We start from the raw sequence: 14,989 nt of genomic DNA, 5'->3' as shown, positions 1-14,989 counted from the left end.
ATACACCATTTTCCCAGCTCTGTAATGAAAAGGATAACAAGCAGGGATGCAAACGTGTCACCTTTCGGCGAAATTCGCCGTTTAGAATCCAAAATAGGTCGTTTGTGTGATTCATGTAGATCTGCAAAAAAATATCGTTGGGGTATGGGGGGGGTCTGGGAACTGGAGTAATCTGCAGCCGCGAGCAGTTATGTGCCATCATGACACGCATGGTGTTCTTTTTTTATATATATGATAATGAAGCACGAGCTGTGTGCTCGAGTCTTCCTGCCTGTCAGCTCTGCTTTTGGATGTATAATAAGGCTCTGCTTTTCCGCTAAGATGGTATAGCTTCCGCAGCTATATTACCTATGGACATAGGCGGTGCGTGAGGCTCAGGTATGGGAAGGCTAAATAACTTGTTTTACCTGATGCTGCCTGCCTCCGGCGTCTATAGAAAAGAGATCAACTCAGTGAAAGCACGGGCACCACCTGATCAGAGCTCAGTGTGCGGAGTTTAAATGTATTAAGTAAAGGAAATACAGTTTAAACTGCCGTATGAAGAGAAGACGCCGACGTGTCACACTTATCATTCATATCACATTATCAATCAGATCATCGATCATATAATATCATAATATATCATATATTTCCTTACCTGAGTGAGCTGAGCCGTATCTGGCCGTGCAACACTTACATTGTCACATAGGCCTACTGTATGCAGAAGTATTATTTTAAGCAACACATTAAGTTTGACGAAATACTCAAGTCAAATGTAATTAAAGTCAGATCCACTCGTGTTTTTGACGGGGCAGTGATATCATAATTGTTAATGTACGCATTCAGACACTTTTTCTTTCACCAGCTGTATTCACCTTGCAGGTGCAACTATGTGGCTTGTATCCTAGATTATATGTTTAAGTCATGGATGTTTAAAGTTCATATTTGTCTAATATTAGTTTACTTTTCATTAATGAAGTATGACGCTGCGCTAGGCTACACTTATCCCTGTTTGTGATTGGTCAAATATTGCTAACCCCGCCCCTTTCACGTGAACACGGTCTCAGCTGGAGAGAAAAATCCTGGCTTGATTTACCGAGTTGATAGGACCGCTTAGCGAGAGCGCGTTTGTTAGTTAGTTAAGATATCATACCTCAAACGTATCCAGGGTATGTTGAACTGGCTTCGTAGTACAGGGCACAGGTGGCTGCATAGCAGCGCTAATGTCAAAGACACACACATTATACATTATATTTTTCTTTTACCATGCAGTGACAACAATATTTGGGAAGGCTAAGCCTTCCCTAGCCTACAGTACCCGCCGCCTAAAAGGTATTAAATACATGTAGTGGAGTAGAAGTACACCATGTACCTCTGACAAGTATCTCAAAATTGTGCCCAAGTATAGCAGTTGTTGAAAATGTTTCAAAATGCTCAACAGTGCTGCCAAAATTATAAACTGACTGCTACACAATTAAAATAAATGCTTTTATATATATTTCTATTAGATGTGACTCTGTAGCGTTTCTGTTATTATGACCACTGCTGCTTTAGTTGTTCTGACTGCTAAAATCATCTGTTATTCCTCATTGTAAAACCGATATTCCGTGGGGTCGGGGGAGCTCGGATCCTTGTCACCTTTTTTTTTTTTTTCATACCTGATGAGTTTGCATCCCTGACAAGACTAGGTACAAGACAGGAGTGTTAAAACACCCAAACATGCACACGTATCTTATTTTAGTAGAGATGAGAGGACAAGGTCTAATGTTGTGAACGAAATGATCAAGTCAAAGCTTCAGTATTTTATCTTATAGCACATTTAATTCAATAATTAATCTTGAATTACTAATAACTCTAAAGAAGGCAAAAAGTGGATAAGGCAAATACTAAAGTTTAGTTCATTTTACCCTGGCTATGGACTGATTCATTATTAGTTGTTACAAAGCATACACAAGACGGCGGGTAGGCAAACCAATATAGAAACAATTAGACAAACAAACATGAACTCGCAATAAACACCAGCGTGACAGCAAAGTTCATTCAGCTCAATTTAGTCAGAATTAGGAGGTTTTCAGAGGGGGTAGGGAATTATAGAAATGGAGCACCTACTCGCGCATCCACCCTTGTACAAGTGCTAAGATCGTGCCTGAAGACCGCCCAAAAGCGATAACTAGCTTATCCTCTTGCGACACCACTAGTTAGTGGCGCTATGATCCCCCGACCAGGAGAACATAGACTTTTTTTTCGCAACCCTTTCTCTCCAAAAACAGCACAGTTAACTGTAGTCCTACACGACCAGCCTATACATCCGCCATTGAGTTCACCCCAACGGTGAAACACACTTTTGATTCTAAGCTTGCTTGCCACTGCCCACCTGTGATCAATTAGCCTATCATTTTTATGAATGCACCCCGGACCGCCACCAGTTTCTCCAGCAACGTAGGGAACGATAGTTACGGCTGTAACTACGGTTCTATGAGTCCCGGATGACCGCCAGAGGCGGTGCTTTAGCACTGGATATGTCCATCGCGCGCATGCGCAGCTCGAGTACCAATAACAACAAAGTCACCTGTGACCCACGTGACACCGGCTATATCAGCCGGTATTGTCAGAGGATCTGTTCCCCGAATCTTCTCGCGAGCACACAAGAATTCTGGGTGACAGGGAACTCTGGCGGTCATCCGGGACTCATAGAACCGTAGTTACAGCCGTAACTATCGTTCTATTTCGTCCCTACTGACCGCCAGAGGCGGTGCTTTAGCACTGGATGACCTATACCAACAATGTCATGAAGAATCCAAGCCCTTGCTCACCACTGGAAGCAGCGGAGCTCGGCAAAAGGACCACGCCCAAAGAATGGGGAGTGGCGACATTGACCTGATGACAACTGGAGAATGTGCCAGAAGACGCCCACGACGCCGCGGCGCAGATGGTCTCCAGGGGCACCCCTCTCAGGGCAGCCCAATATGTTGAGATGCTCCTTGTAGAGTGGCATCTCAGCCTGGTGGCAGGGGGAGGCCACTGGCCCCGTAAGCCTGTGAGATGGTATCGACAACCCAGTGGGGAAGCCACTGGTTAGAGGGCCTAACCTCCTTTAGTGCCGCCAGGGCAAACTCAAGAGTTGCTCCTCCTGCCGTATACAGGCAGTAGCCTTGATATACGCCCTTTGGGCACCCCCCGGGCACAGCAACTTCGATGTGCCGTACTCCTGAATGTCAAAGCGTGCCAGCTGGACAGGCTGATTGAAGTGAGTTTGTGGAAGGACCCCGGGCGGGAATGCCACATTTGCCCAAAGGGCAACGCATGAGTCCCACCTCGGGCATGTATTGTTTATGGAGAGGACATGCAACTCCCCGACTCGCTTCCCTGAGGCTATGGCAAGCAGAAATGCTGCCTTTGTGGGCAGCCACCTAAGCCCCACCTGGGCCAGGGGCTCGAAGGGAGGAGGTGATAGGGCATCCGGCAGCAAGGGCAGGTCCCAAGCCGGAGCCCTCGGGGTGCAAGGGGGACGCTGCCGTAAAGCCCCTCTCATAAAGAGGGACACCGACCTGTGGCACCCCGCCGTGGCGCCGTCGACCCGAACATGTCGGGCAGAATCGCAGCCACATGAATTCAGAGTGGAGTGAGAACGTCCACTATCTAGAAGGGACTGTTGTCTAAGCAACAACGTACATGCTGTCCCCAAGGAACACGCACATTCTTGCCCCCCAGTTGGGGTAGAAAGTGCGTGAGTGCAAGCTGCACGGCCCGAAGCTCTAGCACGTTGACCCGGCGCGCACTCTGCTGGGCAGACCACTGACCCTGAACGGTCCTGCCCTGCCGCACTGCACCCCACCCTGAGAGACATGCACCTATGGTGATGGTCTCCTGGCGGGATGGGATGGCGCCCATGGGCACGCCTACCAGAGATAGGCCCTGCCCCTCCAGCGTGACGGAGAGTGGAGCAATGCTGCGACACCCTGACTTCACTGTGCCTGTGCCACTTGGCGTCCAAGTGAAGGCTGTTCAGCCACATCTGCATGGGGCACAACGACAGCGGGCCTAAGGGCCCAGCGGCCGAGGCAGCTGCCAGTCTGCCCAAGGGCCGGAGGAACTGAATATAAGGCACCCTCTTGCCCGGCCCACGTGGAAGTAGGCATCCCTCGGTTGGGAACCACTCCACCTGTGCGTATGCAGTAGTCAGCATATAGAATGGCAGCACCTTCAGGAATCTGTTGATTCCTCTGAGGTCCAAGATCGGGCGAAATCCGCCGACTTTCTTGCTCACGAGAAAGTATGCCGAGTAGAACCCCCTGGCTAAGCAGAGGGTCTTACTGGGTTGATTGCGTCCTTGGACAAAAGGACGGACAACTCTTGGCCCAGAGGTAGGGCCCCTGCCGGATCGCTGACGACTGTCAATTAGACCCAGCCGAAGGCTAGGGGCCGGAGCTGCGGTCCGTACCCCTGGGTTAAGGTGAAAACCACCCAAGGGACGGAAGTACAGACTGCCCAGAAACTGAGCTGCTGCTGGGAAAGCAGCCGCCGACCACCCTCGGGATTTCAGAGCCCAGCCCCCCCGGACCCTGGAGCCTCTTGGGGGGTTCCGGTCAGGCTCTGGGGCACGAGGCCGCCTGGAAGGCGGGCGACATGGGGCACGAAAGTCATTGGGAGGCGGTTGAGTGGGCCGCTAAGACCTCTGCAGACCACCCCTGTAATCCAGCGGCTGAGTGCGGCTGCTAGAGTGGCCCCTGGGCCTGCTGGGAGTGGGCACAGGTCTGCGAGGACCCGAGTGCTGCTGCCTGGTCTGCCTAGCTTGGGCGGCACACTCCAGTGCCTCCGAGGGCAGCTGATCTAAACAGCTCCCCTGGCTCGACTGGTACGCGACGGAGGACTCTCCGTCAACCGGAGGACTCTCCGTCAACCGGTGGAGGTGCGTCAGCCGAAGGAGGGGCGCCAACCGAAGGAGGGGCGCCCACCGAAGGGGGGGGTTAGCAGCCCCTACACCGGGCCCAGGCTGAAGGGCCAAGAGGCGACTTCATCATGCCCCTATCGGCAGCTAGCCGATCCACTTTAGAGGACAGCCTATTTCTAGTCCTTCTATTGGGGGGAGCACACAAAGCCATCGCTCCCTCAAGTCGCCGGGAACGGCCGAATTGATCTGGAGGAGTACGTGACAAGGAGAGGTGTCTGTTGGCTGCTGCCAGACGTTCCACCTCAGTGATTCGAGCCACTCTGAGCACCCGAGGCATGCAGCTACAGCTCATGCAGGCGTTTACCGTGAGAACCTCCCTCAGATGCTCGAATTTCGTCCCCACTGACCGCCAGAAGCGGCCGAGGCAGGAGGGGCAGCGGTCGTGGCCGTCCTCGGGCTCAAGAGAAACCCTACAGGCGCTACATGAATGAACCATTCTGTAGGTAGCCAGATGCAGCGTAGCCAGGAGCGGGTGCGGGAACACAGCCTTCACCAGCTACCTGCTTAATGGAAAGAGTAGAGCGTTGCTGCTACTCGCCGAACAGAAAGAGGGATGTAATTACACCCACGTTACGGCAGAGGGAGCGGGAGCGAGATCACTGCCTTCACCTAGCTGGATTAGTAAATAAGGCAGTTTACCAAGAGCGGGGGCGAAAACACTGCCTTCACTGGCTGAGCTAGAGGCGAGTGCCAGATGCAGCGTAACCGGGAGCGGGTGCGGGAACACAGCCTTCACCAGCTACCTGCTTAACGGAACCAGGCAGTTTAGCGTCTACCAGGAGCGGGGGCGAGAACACTGCCTTCACTGGTTGAGTTAGAGACGAATGCCAGATGCAGCGTAACCGGGAGCGGGTGCGGGAACACAGCCTTCACCAGCTACCTGCTTAACAGAAAAACAAGGCAGTTTGGCGTCTACCAGGAGCGGGGGCAAGAACTGCCTTCACTGGTTGAGTTAGAGACGAATGCCAGATGCAGTGTAACCGGGAGCGGGTGCGGGAACACAGCCTTCACCAGCTACCTGCTTAACAGAAAAACAAGGCAGTTTGGCGTCTACCAGGAGCGGGGGCGAGAACTGCCTTCACTGGTTGAGTTAGAGACGAATGCCAGATGCAGTGTAACCGGGAGCGGGAACACAGCCTTCACCGGCTACCTGCTTAACGGAGAAACAAGGCAGTTCCGCGTCCACCAGGAGCGGGGGCGAGAACACTGCCTTCACTGGTCGAGTTAGAGACGAATGCCAGATGCAGCGTAACCGGGAGCGGGTGCGGGAACACAGCCTTCACCAGCTACCTGCTTAACAGAAAGAACAAGGCGGTTTGGCGTCTACCAGGAGCGGGGGCGAGAACTGCCTTCACTGGTTGAGTTAGAGACGAATGCCAGATGCAGTGTAACCGGGAGCGGGTGCGGGAACACAGCCTTCACCAGCTACCTGCTTAACGGAAAAACGAGGCCGTTTGGCGTCTACCAGGAGTGGGGGCGAGAACTGCCTTTACTGGTTAAGTTAGAGTCGAACGCCAGATGCAGTGTAACCGGGAGCGGGAACACAGCCTTCACCGGCTACCTGCTGAACGGGAAGAGTAGAGCGGTGCTACTACTCGCCGAACAGAAAAAGGGATGTAGCTACATCCGCATTACCGGTAGAGGGAGCGGGAGCGAGAGCACTGCCTTCACCTAGCTGGGTAAAATAAAGAAGCTAACAGTATACGCAAGACGTTAGCCGAGCGGCTGCTGCTAACGATCAAGCGAGATCAAGTCAAATAACACACATGTTTAAGACCAGATAACTAGCTTCTAAAGAATAGAATAGCACAGAGCCGTAGTTACAGCAGTAACCATGGCCAGGGCTCACACGGCATCTAACCGTAGTTACAGTAGTAACTATGGCCAGTACTTACACGGCTTAGCACCGTCGTTACAGTCGTAACTCTGGCCAGTACTTGCACGGCTTGGATACTTACACAGCATAGAGCCGTAGTTACAGTAGTAACTCTGGCCAGTACTTGCACGGCTTGGAACCGTAGTTACAGTAGTAACTATGGCCAGTACTTACATGGTTTAGAACTGTAGTTACAGTAGTAACTATGGCCATTACACGGCATAGAGCCGTAGTTACGGTATTGCCTATGGCCAGTACGTGCACGGCTTGGAACCGTAGTTACAGTAGTAACTATGGCCAGTACTTACGGCTTAACCCCGTAGTTACAGTATTAACTATGGCCAGTACTTACACAGCTTGGAACCGTAGTTACAGTATTAACTATGGCCAGTACTTACACAGCTTGGAACCGTAGTTACAATAGTAATTGTGGCCGGTGCCTAAAAGTGTCAGCCAACGGCTGCCCACTAGACAATATAATATTGGGAGGATGAAATCCTCCTTAATGGCCATACATGCAGAGCACACGCACACACAGTGAAGATTGTTCTCTGCATATCGTCCTAGTGCTAGGAGTCTAGTACTAGGAGCAGTAAATACCACGATATAGCGCTACTGCAACCATACCATGCGTTTACCGGGAGCAGCAGCGAGAGCACTGCCCTCACCGGCTGAGTTAAATAATGAAGCTTAACCGTACATGCAAGGTGTTAGCCAAGCGGCTGCTGCTAACAATCAAGCAACCAAGTCAGAATACAATGTTAAGACCAGATAATTAGCTTCTAAGAAAGAGAACAGCCCACATAGAACCGTGTCTGGTTACAGTAGTAACCGCACATGCCGAGCACACAGCACCCGCCGTGAAGATGTTCTCTGCAGATCATCCTAGTGCTAGGAGTCTAGTACTAGGAGCAGTAATACAACGAACTAGCGCTACTGCAATCAAACCCTATGCTACAGGGAGCGGGAGCACTGCCCTGAGTTAATAGTTAAGCTCAACAGCAAGGTGTTAGCCAAGCGGCTGCTGCTAACAAACAAGCGACCAAGTCAGAACACAAATGTTAAGACCAGATAATAGCTTCTAGAAAATAGAAAGTACTTACCTTACTTTCTGCATCTAAACGAAAAACGGGTTTAAAGTATGACACTCTTGGCTTTCCATACTAAATCGAATGAGGGACGCAGCCAAAGCTGGGACTCAAATGCTAATGATAGCTCGGGCACAACGCCACAACCAGAACTTTCAAAAGAGCATAAGGGCAACTTTATGGAGAGGAAGCGGAACACTGTCGTCACCAGAAAGTCTAAGCCACAAACAATAAGACGGTAATCAGGACAACTTGGCTGGGAGCGGGTGTGGAAACACAGCCATCACTAGCAACAAGCTGACACAAACCTGTCTGTCGCGGCTCTGCACAGCCGGCCACAGCTCCTGGAGGACGCGTCTAACGACCCGTAGCTCCGACTGTCAGTCGCGAAGCTTCACGCGGCCAGCTGTTTGCAGAGAAATCCCTCAGATCAAACGTTCAAACGTGAACGCTGTAGGCTACGAAAACGTAGCCACGGTACCCTCGCGCAGCGAGAAGATGAAAAGGAACAGATCCTCTGACAATACCGGCTGATATAGCCGGTGTCACGTGGGTCACAGGTGACTTTGTTGTTATTGGTACTCGAGCTGCGCATGCGCGCGATGGACATATCCAGTGCTAAAGCACCGCCTCTGGCGGTCAGTAGGGACGAAATAGAACGCTTCCAAGCAACGTAGGAAATGTTCCTCCAGCAGAGTAGAGAGCTGTGGCGCATCAGGTGATGCACGCACCTTGTGCTGCCCCAGGTATGGAGTCAGATTTGGGTCAATATTCTAGCGCGTAAAACAAGCTACTCACGAGCTGAAAATGTGCTTTTACACGCGCATAAAATGACCCTCGCGCGCAGATTAAACCCCCGCGAGCGGCTCTGCGCCCGCGAGTGGCTCTGCGCTCGCTCGCGAAACAGCCTTCTTGCTCGCTCGCGGGAGTGTCAGCCTCGCGTATCGAAAGCCTAAAGTGCCATTATTCGCCCGTTTAAAACGCGCGTTTTTCGTAAAAAACGCCCGTTTTACGCGCGTTCTCGACGCGTATAAAACGCGCGTTTTTTTAATATGATAATGCCCTCCTTCTGATTTCCATAGCCACTAAGTTTAAAGTGTCTTTAACCAATCAGTGAAGAGTAAAGCCAGACCAAAGCAATCTGTAGTTGAAAAGTTCTTGACATTTTTAGGCTTTGCTGTAAATTGTATATTATTCCAGATTCAGGGATGAAACTAATTTTCCTTTGAATATAATCAATAAATCAAACAATATAAAATATATATATAAAAAATACAATTGCCTTACCCTTTTCCTTAACCCTATGGAGTATAAGGATATTTTCTCGATATGTAGACGTCTCCTTAAATCACCTTTTAAATGTACTTATAACATGGCACCCCATATGTTACTTATCAAAATATTCAGGACACTCTCTGGTCTTGCTAGAGATGCAAGTCACTCACCTTAGAGCACTGTCTTATGAAATACTTAGCTGAAAAACAGAAATCCGATTTTTGGAAAACCTGAAAACCATAGGTGAAAACACATTTACTCATCTCATCTATTTTTTGGGGCGTTTTAGATTTGGTTTACAAAAGTAGTGAAATAATATGAATTACACTATAGGCCTATATAGATTAAATGAAATGTTATTCATGTGTAAAATAGTTCCATCCCTCTGCTTTCACCACAGAAAAGTTACATCAGGACTGATTCATCACTTCATATTCCACACCAAGGTTCATGTGATGTGTACAAATACAAATTGAGCATTAGAACTTTTTTTTTTTTCAAACAAACAATTTATGTTAACATAAGAAACTGTAAAATCTCAATATTTACAATATCAGAACTTTTTCAACCAACTATTCATTATAAATGTAAAGACAGGGGGAGCAGTGTCATGGTCTTTGTCTGTCTTCCAGGACAGGGGGTCTGGCTGCTGTGATGGTGCATGGGCTGCTGGTGGCTGTGTCGGAGGGAGGTAGGTAGGTGTGATTGTCCCAGGTTGATGCTGGTGGCCATGTGGGAGGTACGTCTGCTAGGCGAGACTTCTTTGCTGGCTGGGTTGATCGTGATGGCTGTGGTGGAGGCCTTTGTACCGAGGTGTATCTTAATCTTGTGGCAGATGGAGGCCACTGTAGTGATGATGGTCCTCTGGTCCTTGGTGGTGAAGGCCCTTGAGCCACGGTAGATCTTGACTTGGGGGCAGGGACAGATGGAGGTTCTTGCTGCTAGGCCCAGAAAGCTGTGAAATCTGAAAAAAATATATAGGACAATAATTACTACTAAGTTTGTTAAAATAAAGTTCAAGTGGAATGTTTCTCAAGCATAACTCAAAATAAAATTCTCTCTCGAGGAGGAGGAGGAGGAGGAGGAGGAGGAGGAGGAGGAGGAGGAGGAGGAGGAGGAGGAGGAGGAGGAGGAGGAGGAGAAGAAGAAAACAACTTACTCTCGCACAAACTGTGCAACTACCTATAGTATTCTTGTAGAGAATTGAAAACAAATGCCTTAGTCCAGCTCATGGACTAAGACTAAGGAGGAGGAGGAGGAGGAGGAGGAGGAGGAGCAGCGTGTGAGAGATAGAAAGAGACGTTGGCCCAATCCCAAACCACTCCCTCGACCCTACCCCTCCGTGACGGAGTGAACTCCGCCTGTAGCCACACTCGCAGCTCAACGAGGCTCCCTCCTGTCAGATGGAGGGAGTAAATACAGCAGCAAGCTTTGGGACGGCCTCCCCTCTCCGGCACAAACAGGAAGTGCCGTAACTGTATGTAACAACGGTTTCAAATCAGCATCTCTTTGACAAAAAGTTTAAATGAATAACTCAAATAAAACTCCAAACATCTTTCATTGTGTTTCAAAGCTCTTTTAGTTTTAAACCTGATGTTTATAAGCTTCTTAGTTTTTGCAACGGTCTGTAAATATACACAACTTTATAATAAAATGCACACATTTACCATTGTCTAGACTAAACACAGGTTTGATCTTAAGTTAAAAACATATGAGGTTATCATGAGGTTGTTAACATCGCAGTTTATCAGTGGATGTTTGCTGGAACTACTTGTAAACAGCTTGTTTCCTGAGGACACACAGCGTGACTCCGGTCAGTTAGAGACCGGTCTCAAGTCAGCACCGCTGCAGACTCGCTCTTTGAGGGCTTGAGAGCCCACTCCCCCTCCACACTCGTTGGTTTGGAACAGCCCTCAATATGGCGGACCCTCCGCGTGAACGTGCAAACGGAGGGGTAGGGGGCGGTTTGGGAATGGGCCGTTGTTAGTATTTGGTGCTAGCTCGGAGCTAACGGAGATTAGAAGTAGGGATGCCAGCGATTATTCGAATATTCGTTACAGTCTCCATAATCGAATATTATTTTTAAAAATCGATTTGATTTATATATATATATATTTTTTTTTTTTTCTGGCTTAGTTTCAACCAAAAAAAAAAATATATATATATATATGCTAATAATAGTAATAGTATTAATAATTGTAAATGGCCATTGGTCACACCACCAGTTTGTTTTACTGTAAACTTGGAGGAAGCCTGCGTGCAGAGCAGCCTGCTGCCTGCCCTCTCCCTCACACGTGCGACTAAAGATGAACAAAGCGGCAGCCGGCAGGTAAAAAGAGTTCCTCCTCGTGGAACTACTTCGAACTTACAAGTCCAAAGGAAGTTAAATGCAAGCTCTGCGAAAAGACGTTGGTCTATCACAGCTCAACCTCAACAATGCGTTCGCATTTGAGTGCGAAGCACGCCAAAGAGGTTACAGAGAAAGACGCAGCACAGCCGGCCATTACCAACTTCACTTCAAGGCCACGTCGTTGTGATGACATGCTTGTTTGTACTGTTAAACATGTTACAGTAAAGAAAACAACGGAATTCCTTTTGTCTGAGTTTTTTTTTTTCTTCTCCCGCGCGGGGGGGGGGGGGGGGGGGGGGGGGTCGAATAATCGATTATTATTCGCCAGGGCTGCCGAATAATCGATTTTGATCATGGTCAGTTTCTGGCAACCCGAATTAGAAGCCGTTTCAACAATAAGGAGAGGGAGAGCTCTCTCCTGTGGGACTGAGAGAGATAACGTCAGCTCAGGGAGATTTGGTCATCATTTCCATCTATGTAATATTAGTTGTATATAAAATTAGTTAATAAATCATTCCACTGTGTGCAATAGGTCAGTACAAAATAAAAAACACAATTTGAAAGGGGAGTGATTAGTAAAATATGCATAAATAAAAAGAAAGAATGCAGACTAGGTAAGATAAAGATAGGAGAGAGGAGTTGATCAAATATGTGTTATTGCTTGTGAGCATATTCTAATGGATTTTGATGATTGAAATATATATACTAGTACCCCCCCTAGAGGATGTGAGGTCATCACAAATAAAACAGGTTCACATGGATAGGATACTAGATAAGTGTGCACACTGATTATATACACTACACATTTTTCTTGGATTTGTTAACACTATAGTCCCTAATATATTTGTAGAAAGGCAGGAAATGGAATTAAATTGAGAAAATGTTTCATTGCCCCCTGTTCTGTGTCCCCCCCCCCACTTATCAAACCAAAGTTACACCTTTACACCCACACAATGCAAGTACACTATTACTGTAATATTTACCTATCTTCAAATGGATCCTTGTTGCTGTATTCTTCTTCTTCAGGAGAGTCGAAGCCTCCAGGTTCTGATGCTCCATCTCCACTGCTGCTAGTGTTACAAGTCCGCTGTGCAGAGCTGGTAATCAGATAATAAGCCTGTTGATCAGGAGAAAAGAATGAAGCAGAGGGAAAGTTGCTGCCGTCTGTGTGGTCGTTCTAGCCAGAATGTATTAAACAAATTAATAAATTCACTTACAAATTATATCTGTTTTCTCTATTTATCTAATCATTCTTTGTGTAACCGGTCTGGATTGACGCCACATGTATCTCTGCGTTGTGTCGAATGAAAACGACTTCCTTCGTGCCAACCAGGTTTATTATCTGTGCAAACAGAATATAATGACAGCAGGAAATGGCTTCACCAGCTTTCTACCTCAATACTTCGCCTCAGTGAGGCCTGACGCTAACTGAGAATGTAAACATACATTTAGCATATCAAAATAACCGTATGACATATTTGTCTCTAATCAAAAATGGACATAAATCCACATGCCATATTATGACTTTCATGAAGGATTAAAGCCTTTTTCATTTACAGTATATAATACAGCGATTACAGATAACACACCCTCCGGTTGACTGTAGTCACTTTAACATGGCTATGTTGTACAGGCACACCATTAGCATAGCATTAGCGCTTTAGCATTTAAATAATATGAACAATTATGACCTCAGACCAGCATTTCACATATTTATACAAACAGAATAAACTTTAAATGTAAGCCAGACTAGTGCACGGGAGTCATACACATGGTAACATGTTTCATTATTCAGGGGGCAACAGCCTGTGCTAAAGAAGCTAGCGGACGCCATTAGCCACACGCTAGTGGCGTAGCTCACAGAATGACATTAAACTACACATAAAACAGTTTCAAACACACTTCTTAGATCGAAATATAACATAATCGGTGTCCACACTACTAACCTGTTGAACAGGAGAAATTAATGAAGCAGAGGTAACGTTGCTGCCATGTGTCTGGTCGTTCCATGGATGTATAATCCTTCTTCTTCTTCTTCTTCTTCTTCTTCTTCTTCTTCTTCTTCTCTCGGTTTTTTGGCGGATTGCAAACAACTTTAAGGTGCATACCGCCCCCTACTGTACAAGAGCGTGTATCAACATATCATCCTATCAGCACTTGTGGAATTATACCACTGTGTTTACGTTGTTTTAAATTCTTCCAATCAATCCTTTTTCACTCAAATACTTAAGAATGGCCTTCCTGGTAGCTCTTACCCCCTCACCTTCTGTTCCCAGTATCCCCATCAGGCTCCACTCCCTTCCTGCCTCTCTGACCCTGTCTCTTAGTTTTTCCCTCTCTGTTTTGTACATGTTGCAGTGTAATATGATATGTTCCACATTTTTTTTAAATCCACAGTTCCTATGACATAGAGTAACATTCAATGCTGTGTGATCCAGTCTGAGTCTAGCTATCATGATTTCCTAGATTAAGTTCTATGAGTAATTCTTCTCTGACAGTTGTTGTTGACTGTATACTTTTTTAAATGGATAATGAATCTGTGCATATCACCACCCTATCTGGTCTGACCTCTTCAACCCACTGTAATCCTATTATTACAGCCAGCATTTCTGTTGCACACTGAGTGATAATTGATCTGACGTTCTTCTTGAAATCAATATTTTAAAGTCTGGGATATATATACCAACTCCAACACACTCTTGTTCTTAGAACCATCTGTGTATATTTTGAGGTAATTGTGATAATTATTGACTTAATTGCACCTATACACAACCGTATCGCTTTATATTGTAATCTATAAATATTTAGTAATGACGTTTTTGCTGCTGCTGCATATATTATACACCCGTAATCCAGAGTTGTCCTCATAATTGCCCTATAGATGTCAATTAGTGCCTGTTTGTCTGCCCCCCAGTCTCATCCAGCCACTGCTCTTAATAAGTTCAAAACTTTTTGGGATTTTGTTTCCAAATGTTTAATATGGGTTTTCCATGGTACATTTACTATCTAACCATAGCCCCAGATATTGAAATGCATTGACCTCATTCATCGGCTTTCCATATACTGTAAGCTTCTCAGTCTCCATCTTGCGTTTATTTGTAAATGTCATGAAGCAAGATGTGCTTGCTGACAGTTTGAAACCCCAGTTGTATGACCACTTCTGGAACATTTATTCCCCTTATCCATATGTCCCCGTCATCTACAACGCAGGTTTGATGCATCCGTCCAACTTAGTCAATATGTCATTTATCATAATGTTAAATAATATCACGCTGATTGAACTCCCTTGGGGAATACCATTTTCTATATTGAAGTCTTTCGAAACCTCTGCCCCTACTTGAACTCTGAATTTCCTGTCTGAGCCATGATCCTGTTACTGTCACTGTTACTGTCACCTGTCACTTAATTTGATGAGTAACCCATCCCTCCACATAGAGTCATAAGCCTTTTCAATGTCAAAATATACTATT

General features: G+C 46.9%; 1 long non-coding RNA gene across 1 annotated transcript; it reads right to left on the bottom strand.

Annotated features, from left to right (window-relative positions):
• Nucleotides 1–9,711: 9,711 nt before the first annotated feature.
• On the bottom strand, nt 9,712–14,428 carry LOC117464405 (uncharacterized). Its single transcript, XR_004554077.2, has 4 exons — nt 13,466–14,428; nt 12,737–12,861; nt 12,503–12,636; nt 9,712–10,133 (listed from the first exon to the last, which is right to left on the bottom strand). It is a non-coding gene; the product is annotated as an uncharacterized lncRNA (long non-coding RNA).
• Nucleotides 14,429–14,989: the final 561 nt, after the last annotated feature.

This window comes from Pseudochaenichthys georgianus, chromosome 19 (genome assembly GCF_902827115.2).
Source record: "Pseudochaenichthys georgianus chromosome 19, fPseGeo1.2, whole genome shotgun sequence".
Classification (NCBI taxonomy): domain Eukaryota; kingdom Metazoa; phylum Chordata; class Actinopteri; order Perciformes; family Channichthyidae; genus Pseudochaenichthys; species Pseudochaenichthys georgianus.
The sequence above is the reverse complement of the archived record's forward strand: the minus strand, read 5'-3'. Positions and strand labels throughout refer to the sequence as shown.